The 13442-nt window shown below is 46.2% G+C and overlaps 1 long non-coding RNA gene across 1 annotated transcript in view; it reads left to right on the forward strand.

The window, feature by feature from the left end:
- Positions 1 to 6545: 6545 nt before the first annotated feature.
- The window catches only part of LOC311590094, a 39604-nt gene continuing 32707 nt past the window's right edge, over positions 6546 to 13442 (forward strand). Inside the window, exon 1 of the long non-coding RNA XR_014776765.1 lies at positions 6546 to 6719. This is a non-coding gene — a long non-coding RNA (uncharacterized lncRNA). The remainder of the gene's footprint in view (positions 6720 to 13442) is intronic.

Consider the following 13442-nt stretch of genomic DNA (forward strand, 5'->3'; position numbering starts at 1 on the left):
TAAAAATGATAACAAAGGGTATATCAGAAGAATTGCTCTCCTAGTGGCCTTGGCTCTATAGTCAAAGGTGGACCATGAAGCCCAGTGACTTCTGGGCCAGTGTCTTTATCTCAACTTTCTCTCTTTTTCATTCTGATCCTTAACTCTTTCACTACAGCCCAGTGCTTACTGGGTTGCCCCTCCTGGTTTGCTTAACCTGCCTTCTTATAGAAACCAGGACCAGGGTGGCACCACCCACAGTCCACTTACCCTTAGGCCAGTGTTATGAGAGTCTCTCTTCTCAAATGACTCTGGCTTGTGTCAAGTTGATAGAAAACTAAGCCGATAGCAAAAGGCTTGATACCCAGCTATGAGCATTGAGAAGTGATGGAACCCTTAATAAGTTGTGCCTAATGGAAGGTCCTCAGGTCACTGGGGGTATATCCTTGGAGGGCATTATGACATTCTAGGTCCCTTCATCTTTTGATCCTGGCCATGGGATGAGTAGTTCGACTCCTTATGTGCTCCTGTCATAATATACTGCCTCACTCAAATCAACACAGCCAAGTCATAGATGACACACCCTCAAGTGTAAGTCAAACAGATATTTCTCTGTATAAACAGATCTTCTGAGATAGCTTGTAATAGAGATGGGTGCTGACTGACACATGTACATGGACCCTACAATTTAACATTCTATTTGATGACTAGTCATTATTGTTAATCCCTTACTGTGCTTAATTTACGATGGAATTTTGTTGTGGGTGTGTCTGCAGAGGAGCACACCCAGTGTATATAAAGTTCAGCGCTACCTGCAGGTTTACACATCCATGGTGGATCTTGGCATGCATTCCTCTCAGACCAGGGAGCGTGACTCAGGGGGAGAGAATAGCTGTCTTTTTGCCAGATTCAATTGACGCCATATAAAGCCTAGGTTTGAGCTCTTGAAAATTAGAGTTACAATGGGAGGAAAAGAACTTGTTCGCCACATTTTAAACTTGGATTTTAAACGAGTTAGATGCAATTAGCCTAAGTCCATTACACTTAAGGCAGAGGTTTTAGAAGTGTGTTCTGAGGGACTAAGAGTCTATGGCTATCTCTTGGGCATTTTGTGAATCCTTGCTTTAAAATTCTATACGTTATTAAATGTAAATGAGTAATGTACATTTAACAATCAGTGTCTTGGCTTTGCCTTTCACTCTAACTTTATGTGCGTGAGCCTGGACAGTGAAATAAAGTTTTCTCTGCTCCCACTAGTAAGGAAAAACTGTCTTGAGTTTGAAAGGAAAAAAAAAAGTTACATTATAACCCTTGCAGTTACTCATCTGTGGGAACGAAAACTTCTCTCAGCATTATACAATCAAAGCTAAATATAAAGTCAATTGGATGCTTAGACTTGATACAGCTTCAATTTGCATCTCAAATCCCCATCACAGATCGTGTGTCTCTGCGATTCCTTATTATCACCTATTATAATGTACCATAAGGTTATGAATTAAGGCCTATAAAAATAAATGCTTAAAAACAAGTCACCAATGGTAGTCCATTGTACACGTCACTGTATCAGAAGGCTCACTGCTTCAAACTCCAGGAAACCCACCTCACACGGCTGAGGAAGAGTCTGCCATGACTCAGAAAAAGAAATAACAGAGCTGGTGAATTGTCAGAGAAGACCCAGGGGCCTCTCAACTCCTATTTTGCCTTTCTGGGTTGTTATCTTTTGCTTAACTGCTGTCAAGACGGCACGATGGTTGGGCACGATGACCAGCATCCTGGGAGAACACGGAAACAGCCAAAGAGAGAACAGGTCAAATATTTCTTCTTAACAGCAGGGTCCCCAGGCATTGCACTTTCATGAACTGTAGCCCATGTGTGCCTGCACTCTGGCAGAGAGCAGCCTTAACCCACCTTTCCTAAAGTATGTGGTGGGGGAAGCACAAATCATGAATAAAATATAGAGGAGGAAGACGGACACTCCTTTCATTGTTTACTAGAACTGGGTTCCTTGTATGAACCAACTGAAAGAAGTTTGCTCCTTTGGTTGGTTGGTTTGTTGATATAGGGTTTCTCTGTGTAGCCTGGCTGTCCTGGAACTTAATCTGTAGACCAGGCTGGCCTTGAACTCACATACATGCAACTGCCTCTGTCTCCCAAGTGCTGGGACTAGAGGCATTTGCTACCGTGCCCAGGGACCATTTTGCTTCTTAAAAAAAAAAAAAAGTTGGAGGGCTGGCTTGGTGGCTCAGAGGTATAGGGGCTTCTCTCACTTCCAGAGAGGCCCAGTTCGTCTGGCACCCATGTTGGTCAGCTTATAACTTCCTGAAACTCTAGAGGTCCTGACATTGTCTTCTAGCTTACCCATGGACCTCAGAGATGAGAACAGAACTAAATCTTTAAAGACTAACTGCTGGTTTGCCGCTGGGGCCATGGGCTGATGGAGCAGTGGGGAGGTGCGTGTGGGATCTCGGAGGATGAGAGGTTTTCTGGCCTCAAGTGTGCACACCTTGGAGAGCTAAGGAGCTGGACACCAGCAGCCACCAGACACCTACACCCCCCCCAAGCTAGTGGCTTCCAGGTCCTTCATCTTGAGAAGCTGAAGAATGAATCTCACAGTCTACAGGAGGGTGTTTAGAAAGGAGCTTATTACAGGATTCTAAGCGGGAGCTCAAGACAAAGAAAACAGGCAGGGGCAGGTCCCAGGAGTTGGGATACCGCCAGGCTGCCAGGCTGCGGTATGTTATAAGGCGTATGGTGGAAACCGTAGTGTGGCCTGGGGGACACTCAGACTAGTGGGCTCACATATGAAGCCTCCATGCTGCCCTTCATTTCAGTCACATCTTTACTGCAGCTTCTAGAATGTGTCGCTCACTTAGGTGATGGAAATGGAGGAGAAAGACAGCAGGAAGCTGAGCTGCCACCCCACCCCCATGCCAGGATTTCCAGCCTCTAGTGAGGACAGAACAAAGGCAGCTTTGTTTACACAAACCCATACAATCCTCAAACTATGGGATTGCCCTGGGGCTGCAATATTTCGTTGATCATCTGCTCTTCAGAGAAAATAGTCCATCACAGGACTCACTGACACAAGACTCTCCTGAGATAGATGAAAGGTTTCAAGTTTGGGGTTCAAAATGGCCACTAAGGTAGGTTGTCCTTTTAGTGAGAAATGTGTTAAAGGAGTTACTAATGCTTTAGATGGACAGACAGACGTCAGTGTGGGTTGGGCTCTGAGGAGAGCTCAGGCCAATGTGGCAGAATGAAGGTCCCTTCTTTCACGTGTCAGAGGAACGCGGTTGTCTGCTTCTAGGAGTCACCAGGGTGTGGTGGGATGAAGGCTGTTGGGTAGAGAGTGGTCATCTCTCCTGGCTGGCTTTACTAGGAGTTGCATTGCAGAGGAGACAAAAATCTAGAGACGCAAAGTCACTTTAGCTCCATAAACCACTTTACTTCAGCTTTTAGGATTGTCACAGCTCAACCAAGGTGGATGAGCTTTACAAAATGGCCTGGCCCCAGCCACTGGTAGGGTCTGGGGACTTTGTTTTTCAAAAAATAACTTGGATATTCATGCTGCTTCAGGAAGCTGTGACAGTTTGCCACTAGCTGCAGTTGGGAGCAGGTGTCAGGTTACCCTGGGGTCCATCCAAGGTTAGCACTTGGCCTTTGTCTGGAAGGGAACCCAACAGATAAGCATCGTTGTAGTTGCTCGCTGTGCTGGAACATGGATATGGACAAGCGCTGGCCATTAAATCGGAGCAGTTGGGATGGAAGACAGGACCGAGCAGGAGAGAGGTCATGAGAAGCAATGGACAAGATTTGATTTCCAATTAAAACAAAAGACAGATCTGAAGTGATTCCTAGGCGGCCCCCTTGGCTGATTGTCCCTCAGCAGGTCACTTTTCTGTCATGGCATTCTGACTTGAGAAAGGCGGCTTGCAGGACTGAAAGAGCTCTACTTGTCCAGCCCAGCACCTATTCTTCTACCCAATCCGTGCGCCCTCTGTTCTGGAACTTCCCAAGACTGCCTGCTCTCATCATTTCCTGGCCTGCCTTCCCCTCTGCCACGGTTCAACCTAGCAGTTCGCTTTTCATCGGAGAAGCCTTGTCATAAATAGCTGGGTTTCCCCTTGAACTTGACCTGACAGCTTCCGTCTGCGGGAAAGAGGAATAAAGCAAGTCAATGGATCTGGTAGGGAACAGCCCCAGCAAGGAGAGGGCTCCGTCCAGCTGCATAAGGTTTTGAATAAAATGTTCATGATACAATAAAGAAAAAAGGAAATGCGTAACAAGGAGGATGGACTAGGATGGACCCGGAAGACAGGTGAATTCCCCAGTTGCTTTCTTGCCTGCTCAAATCTGTTCCCTTATGTTGTGTTATATGTAAAATAAATTCTGATGTTTGGGTAAAACACGATAAAGAAAAGAAAAATAAATGCATAATAAGGAGGATGGACTAGGATGGACCTGGAAGACAGGTGAATTCCCCAGTTGGTTTCTTGACTGCTCAAATCTGTTCCCTTATGTTATGTTATATGTAAAATAAATTCCGATGTTTGGGTAAAACACTATTGGGAACCGAGTGATGAGTAGGCAGAGGTTCACATGAAGATCCTTGAGGCTCATGAACATCAGGGGTTGAAGAAACAGTCTTTAAAAAAACTTTCCAGGAAACTGTGATAGAATTACCTTCCCCCTCCCCCACTACGGGCAGTGTTTGACCATTTCTGTTCTTTCCGAGATGGCTAGGTCAGCACAAGCTCTATTCTCCCACACAAGCACCTTAAGTGTCCTACCTCATTGCTTTATGCCCTGGGAATCTGACTTTTAATTAGTCCTGTCTAACCTAGGTGAACACAGGAAACCTGCTTCTTTTCCACCAAAGTTAAACACATGAAAAGAAATAAATTAAAAAAAATATTTTATTAATTTATTCATATTACATCTAAATTGTTATCCCATCCCTTGTATCCTCCCATTCCTCCCTCCCTCCCATTTTCCTCTTACTCCCCTCCCCTATGACTATGACTGAGGGGGACCTCCTTGCCCTGTATATGCTCATAGGGTATCAAGTCTCTTCTTGGTAGCCTGCTATCCTTCCTCTGAGTGCCACCGGGCCTCCCCATCCAGGGGATATGGTCAAATATGGGGCACCAGAGTTTGTGTGAAAGTCAGTCCTCACTTTCCACTCAACTGAGGAGAATGTCCTGTCCATTGGCTAGATCTGGGTAGGGGTTCAAAGTTTACTGCATGTATTGTCCTTGGCTGGTGCCATAGTTTGAGCAGGACCCCTGGGCCCAGATCTGCCCATCATAATGTTCTTCTTGTAGGTTTCTAGGACCCTGTGGATCCTTCTATTTCCCCATTCTCCAATGCTTCTCTCATGTAAAGTCCCACTTATATCTGGATACTATCCCAAGGGGCATGTCCCATGAAAGTCTTCACTTACCAGGAAATTGGGACAGAGGAGAGGAAAAGAAATCATTTTATGAATACAGAAGTGAAGGAGGAAACCCAGTATCTCAGTCACAGAGAAGATATGAGGAGTGTATAATTTGGGCGGAGGTTGTTGTTGCTTTGTTTTGTATTGATTCAACAACAAAAGCGAAAATAAGCTGCTGCATGGGCACACCACAGCATACGGATGGCTTTTGAAACAGTGTTGAGGAAAAGAAGCCAGATCCTCCAAATGAGGGTATATAGTGTAAATGATTCCATTTTTAAATAAAAGTTTTATATCATGCAAATTAACCCCTACTGGCCAAACAACAACAAACCGGGGAAATGAATGGTTGCTTAGGCTCATGAGCAGGAAGAACCCAGAAGAAAGAACAAGGTGGTGACTGACACACTGCGAAGCTCTCTGTGGTGGAAGCTTCCCCAGTGTGCACGTGTGGCAAATCTCATCTTACTGCACAAGTTATTGTGCCTTGAGTCGATGTAAATAAAAAGCAACCTGAGAAAAGAGACTGATTCTTCTTCAATGGAAACCTTCAATGTACTGTACTAATTATCCCAAGAGCGGATGTTTCTTTGTCATTTTGCAGCTATCTTTGTAGGTTCCGGTTTCCATGCTAACCCTGCAAGTCATGTCAGGAGGTTTTGTTTACCAGGTATTTGGGCATAACAAGGCCGGTAGAGGCACTGGCAGTAAAAGCCTTGCGAAATTCATCTTTTCTGCGTGGCTCGGATCTCCTTGGAGCTATTCCAGCCCATGAGCCAGCATTTAACGCAGAGGGTGCCTCTCTCTCTGCCTGCGCTGCACAGTGGCATCTTGCTGCCCCTTCCTCTGCCCTTTCTCCTCACTTGAGCGCTTGAAGTTCTGTGGAAGAGAGCAGCTGACAGCAGCACTGGCGGGGGAGACTCAGCAAGAGTTCAGACGATGGGGAGGAGACTGAGCTCCGCAGCAAAGAGAGAAAGCTGCAAGCCGACCAAGGCCCCAGCTGAAGGGCATCACAAACCAGATCAGGGAGGGGTGTCCACACACACAGCCTTCCGGGAGGGGGTTGGCGGTGAGAGCAGACGGAGGCGGGCTCTAGGCACTTCTGTCGTCTTCATCTTTGCCTGCTTTCCCCTGGTAGACACCAGCAATGCCGCTTCGGATTTCCAGGAGCGATCCTGCTCTGGTGACCTCAGGGTTGACCCAAAGTAGTCTCCCCGCCCACACAGCTTTATTTCCGTAGCTGAGGTACCAGAGATCAACAAATCAGAAATGCTACATGGAAAACTCCAGAAGGAAACAATTCGTAAGTCTCAAATTGCATACTGTTCTGAGTAGCGTGATGAAATACTTTGTTTTTTGAGACGGGAGCTTCATTACTCTGTAGCCCAGGCTGGCCTCAAACTCATGAGCCTCCTGACCCAGCTGCTGAGTGCTGGGATGGCCTGTGTGCACCAACCACCACGCCTACTTGGTACATGATGAAATTCTATAGTTTCCGACCTAGGACGTGAGTCACCTATGTCCAGGGTGTCCTGTTGTACGTCGCCCAAACGTTAGTCACTTAGCAACTCAGTTGTCAAATCAGCTGTTGTGAGTGTGGTAGTCAATCTAACGGTGCTCAGTGTTTATTCTTTTATTATGAGCTACTGTTGTCAAGTTCTTTCTGGCACTCACTTATAACTTAGACACCACCCTAGGCATTGTACGTACAGGGGAAGACGGCCTGTTTGCTTTGGCGTTGCCTGCAGTTTTAGGATCCAATGGGAGTTACAGAATTCATACTCCTCGGATAAAAGGAGACTGTGTACTTATGGCTAAGAAGAAGACATCAGTTACTATAATGTCCAAAGAGTAGGCAGACATTTGTGCCTCGGGGAGACTAGAAATCACAGCTGGGATCACTCAGCTGCAGAAGAAGCAAGGCACGAGAGCAAGAACAGGAAAGAAGGGGCTGACTTCTCAACCAACATTTGCCCGTGACTGTCTGCCTGTGGCTCCAATGGTGCTGTATGCATTGAAAATACCTGCAGGGCCTTCCAGGCAGGGGTGGGGAGGGTTAAGGGTGTGTGTTAGTGGGCTCTTAATAGTCTTAACACCGCACTGGGCATTTCAAACACATTTGATCCCACACTGCACCCCGTAAGGAAGTGTGAGCCACATTCCCTGAAGCTCTCGGGAACAGAATGACCTCTTCAAAACCCAGTATCTATTAAGTCCGGCAGTAAGATTTGAACCCAGGTATCTCAAGCTCAAATCTCTCCTCTACGGCAGCTCCCTGTCCCACGCCCACTCCCTGGGGAAGGTTGTGTTCTCTTCTTGCTTGTGTGTGCTCGGGTCCAAAGCTCTACATCCCAGCCTTATAATGGGTTGCTAGGGACCATGATGGCTGATGAAGGATTTAGATACAGCAGAAACAAACATTAAAAAAAAAAGAAAGAAAGAAAGAAAGAAAAAAAAGAAAAGAAAAGAAAGCAGCCTGGGCCCTGGCATATGATTCTGGAAGGCTTGTGAGGTGAACTGGGTATTCTTGACCCTCTGGAGCTCCCGTTGTTCCTAGCACAAATGGCTAGCCCACCGAAGCAATCTCACAACCAAGGGCACACACACACTGATGAAGAGCAGACAGGTGAGCCTAGAACAAGATGCCTCAGGGGTTACAAGGATGCGCATGCGGAGTTTGGCATCCCCTCTGTGTTATGGTGCCAGCCAGGTTGTGTCTGACTTTGCTGGACCCCTGCCATTAATTTGCAAACCTTCTCTAGTCTTCCAGGGGAGGGAGGGAGTGCAGGATGGACAAACAAGAGGAAATGAAAGCTCCTTCAGGGGAGAAAAAGCGGCTGTGACAAATTGAAAGGCAGAAAGGAAATATTAGCACACTGCAGAGAAGCAGAGTGGACCACGGGAGAGTGAGCAAGGCTGTCTGCAGCCCCTGGACCAGCCGAGTGCTGATTTGTTCTCTCTAAAGAGAGATGTGTTATCCTCCCCTTAACCCCCCCTAACCCCCCATCCCCCGCCAAATGATGACAAAGAAGAATGGTTGCAGAATCCGTGGAAATGGAATAGTCTGTGGGGGCATTCGTAGTGAACAAAATATGCTCTCAGATACCTTCTCGGCTTCCCCACCAACTTGTTTTTATTTCAAATTGCCTACAACAGGTGCCAGGAGTCTGGGCGAGGTATAATATTGTACCTTGCAACAGCTGGGTGCAGCGGAGGCGTAGATAGTAAAGAAAGGTTACACAACGTGACTGGTTTCGTATGGCTCTGGGGTGGGGGGGGGCAGCTGTAGAATTTAAAACATTTCCTTGTCCTCCAGTTAAATTGGGCCCCACGGTATGTGTTCTGTAACTTAATATGAACGGCTGCTGATGGATGTGTTGATACTGTGGCCACCAAAGCTGGGGCGGGCAGGCACCTGCAGGGACACGTGCGCCCTGAGGGGACAGAGTTCTGCAAAAACAGCCCTCCCAATGCAAGGTTGGCTCAGGGAGTGCTGGTGGTTCCACCCCCCACCCCCCACCCCCCACCCCCACCACACCACCCCATTCCACCCCTGCCGCCACAACATGAACAGGTTCCAAAGGCTTCAGTGTGAATACTCACTACACCATGACCTACCTGCCTCAAGCTACCGTCCAAACAGAGTAAGCCACACTCCATGAAGCACTGCTCCACATTCATGCTAATCCTTTTCTGTCCAGAGAACACATATGAATGCAAACGAGTGACACAACGCCTTGTACCTGCTCCCATTTGACAGAAAAAATGGAAATACATTTCGACTCTTTCATTGTGACAAGCTAGTGGGGGCAATGTGCACCTGTCCTATAGCTGGGCACCAACGGCTGACAGGACTTTTTTTTTTTTTATTTCATTTTGTCACTTTGTTTTATGTGTGTATGTGAGCGCCTGCGTGTATGTCTGTGCACCACATGCGTGTCTGAGAAGGTCAGAAGAGGGCATGGGCTCCACCAGGAACTGGAGTCACAGGTGGCTGGGAGTCACCCACGTGAGTGTTGGGAATTGACCCTGGGTCCTCTGGATGAGCAGTGAGTGCTCTTAACCAGGAGCCATCTCTCCAGCCCCTGAAAGGACTTTCTTAATTAGATACTACATCCTTTCCATATAGAAATAACCCATCAGCCTATCTTCCTGATGTCACTTAGGATGGTACAACCTGTTATTGGGCAGAACTCTAACTATGTGTATCAATTTGACCTGCCAGCAACCAAAGGGGGGGAGAAAACCACTTTTAACAGAAAAAAAATGTATTAAAAATATAAATCTTAGGTCACATTCTTGCTAGGGCCCTATAGGGTCGCACCTGTGGAACGGCATCCTATTACCACGTTGGCTGCAGAGCTTGCCGGTGAGAGAGAGCCTGTATTCCCAGGCTGTCCCCAAGCTTTCAGTGCCATGGCTGGCTATGTCTAACCATGGGGGGGAGGGATACGGAAACAGCATCTTTCTACAAAGCCTGTCACAGCACAGGGCATGCATCACGGCCTCTGGACCTTATTGCACAGCCTGAGATAAGCTGGCCAAGGGACTGGCATTGGTTGGGACAGTAGAACATGCCTGGTGGGAGACATTTACTGAGGACCGTCAGTAGGTCCTCTGATATTTTGGTAGCCTGTGGGAGGACCACCATGTTTCCTGGGCAAACCTCTGTTCCCAGACCCTAGCAAAAATGCCTGGCACTTAGAAGGGCTCAATAAGCATTTGTTGAAATGAATTAAAATTGGATTTTAAATTTAGAAGCATCCTTACCAGGGGCAGATTGCCAGTCACTATTGCAAATTAGTTCTAGTAAATCAAAGTAAATTACAAGTGCAATCAGACAGACTTTTTAGGTTTACTGGTGGCTATGTTATTCATATCCACCACAGCATTTGCCCTTAGGTCTCTGAGGTAGTGGCTTTGTTGTCTAAGCTCAATGACATCTTTGCTTTTTCTAGAAGCAACTGTCTACATGTGTGTTCGTGTGTGTGTGTGTGTGTGTGTGTGTGTGTGTGTGTGTACCTGTGTGCTTCGGTGAGCATTGAGCCTGAGGAGCTCCTGTGTGCCTTTGTGAGGCAGCGTAAGAGTGGTGCCCTGGATCACAGGCTTTGCCTGGAACTCTGGATGTAGCCCAAGCTTGCCTTGACCTTACTACAACCTCCTTCCTGCCTTAGCCTCCCAAGTAAGTGCCGGGACGACAGGTGCGAGCCACTACACTTGGCTCTGAAGGTTCTGTTTTGACCAAGAAAGGAAAGCGTTAGTAGCTTTCATTTGGAGGTCACTTTCCAGAGCATTTGCTTCTGTTTTGTGAACCTTCTCCTTGACAGAGGACAGGGAGGGTCCTCCTCTAAGTGTGATGTGGAGGTTTGAAGGCCATTGCAACAATGAAATGCTCACACCCTACTCCTATGGAATGACCTCAGAGGTTTTGCCCAGATCATTTCTTCCTAGATGTCTACAGGGCTCCCAAGGTCGAGGCTGGAGAGTGGAGAGCACTGTAGGTCATTCCTCCAGCAGACTCAGCAAGAGAGTTCCTGCTCACACATAATTACTCAGCGGATGTTGGAACTGCACTAGGAGTCTGCAGTATGGATTATGTTCCAAAATATTTATGCCAAAAAAAGTTTCAATTGATTCTGCATGAGTCATAAATGTGTATTCCTTTAAAATTTAGAAGTCCAAAATGTTAAGACATGGAACATTCTTCTTCCTCCTCCTCCTCCTCCTCTTCTTCTTCTTCTTTTTCTTCTTCTTCTTCTTCTTCTTCTTCTTCTTCTTCTTCTTCTTCTTCTTCTTCTTCATTACAGTGCTTTGCAGGCAAGGCTGTCAGAAGGCACACACTTCACTTTCAGTTTTCCTTCAGTCACATATTTCCACATCTGAAGATAGAGAGGAGGATGGCTAGACAAAAAGAAATTCGCCTTTATTTTCTCCACTCTCTATTTATCTCTTCACTTCTATCATAGTATTCTTTGTGTTGCCATTTTTTCCTTTTAATATTTTTATTTTTTACATATACATTCATATTACTACACACATATAAAATAAACTACATACAGCAAGAAGAACCACAAAACAACCAGGAATTATATTAATGTTTCATTCACAGTGTTCTGGCTATTTGTATTTGGCAACCTGGAAGGAAGCATCTTTCCTATCTTGGTAAGTCTCCTCTTCAGCTTAGATGTGCATCTTCTCCTGCCGTCCAGCATCAGAGGTGGGCATGCTGGGCTTTCTGGCTCTGGGAATTGGACCGGTAGCCTCTTTGCTTGCTGCAACCTGGTTCTGAGGGCTCGCACTTGAACAGAACTGCTAGATTTCTTATTTTTACCAGTTTGCAAATGGCACATTTGGATTCTGTAGTTGCACGAACCACTTCCCACACCAAATCCCCTCTTATCTGCATCTATACCTACATCGGCACACACCCTCCTGCTTGTGTTTCTCTGGGCATTCCTAGTTAATACAGATTTTGGTGCTGTAAAACAAGCATGAATCAGGGTCCATAGTATTTTAAGTTTGGTTAGATTGACGTCTGAGCGTGCGCATTCTCTGTTGCACAAAGTATATCCACAAGGTGGGATGGATGGTTTTGGTGTAGCTTTGCATGGGAAATTTCTTAAAGTATTTGTTTCCCTCGCTGGAGCAGAAATTATTACTATTATTATTACTATGATGATGATGATGATGATGATGATGATGATGATGATGATGTTTTTGAGGCAGGGGTTCGCTGTGTAGCCTTGGTTGTTTTGAACTTGCTTTGTAGACCAGGCTGGCCTCAAACTCACAGAGATCTGCTTGCCTCTGCCTCTGTTAGGGTTACAGGTATGCACCACAGTGCCCAGCATTGAACAGAAAAAAATAGTTTTCATTCTTGAAGAGTATGGCATCTTGATACTCATGTTTAAAGTAAGTATATGTAAAGTGGGAAAAAACTTGGTATTATTTTAAAAATTATCTCTGAGTGGGATAATTATTGGCTACTTATTTCCTGTGGTTTTTCAGTTTTTCAATAATGAACATGTTATACTTTTATAATCAGGAGAAAATGCACGTTATAGGATTTTTTTTTTTTTTTTGTCTACAGTACCATTTGTGAGTTCTGGGAAATTATGCAACAAAAGTAACAGTTCCAATGGGGAAAATGGAATTTGAACAAATTAGTCAGACCTATAGAAATTTAAAGCCAGAATACCGATAAAAAGTCACAAGCAATCCTAATAAAAAATATTAGTATAAGTAGGCCTGGGGCTAATATTTCTCTTCTGAAATGTGTTCTGATGGAGAAATGTGTGTCTTTCTTCAGAGATTGTTGTCAAGTGCAGGCAGCAGTGTCTTCTTTATCTGTACTCTTATTCTGTTCTGTAGCTTTAATGTTTGTTTCTTTGATTGTGTTTGTGTGAGCTTGGTACTGGTTAGGGTCACGTGGGAGGAGGGGGAGGAGGGGACCTCAACTCAAGTGAGGAAAGGTCTCCATCAGGCTGGCCTGCAGGAGAGTCTGAGGAGCATCTTCTTCCGTTCCACCGCCAGACTGTCAGGTCACAAGCTGCCTGGCGCTTCCAGGCTCAGGAACATGGAAGGAGACCTCTTGCTGGTGCAGATGAGGCGGACAAGCACAGTGAACAGCTCAGCTATCTGGGGTTCCGCTTGTTGGGGGACACGTACACTCCTCTCATCTAACAATGCAACCTAAGATCTGTCCCCACCCCCCCCACCCCTCCCTCCCGTCTTTATGTACTATTCTGGGGCGCCATTTGCCTACCAACGCCCGAGAAACCCAAGGCCTGCCTCCCTACACACACCTGCCTGAAGCTTGTGTGCACTCCATTCCTAGCAATAGCGTAAGCGTCTCTGTCCCTAACACCCTTGGATGGCTTCCCTTTCACAGTTTCTGTTCAGATGTATTCCTAGGTACCCAGAGGCACGATGGAGGGCCAGGATCACTGAGAGGCAACCTCTGGAGTCCTATTAGCTGACCCTGGCCCCTGTGCCCATATAATTCAAAGTTAACCCTGATTTCTCA

The sequence above is a fragment of the Acomys minous genome (genome assembly GCF_964271855.1).
Source record: "Acomys minous genome assembly, chromosome: 19".
NCBI classification, from domain to species: domain Eukaryota; kingdom Metazoa; phylum Chordata; class Mammalia; order Rodentia; family Muridae; genus Acomys; species Acomys minous.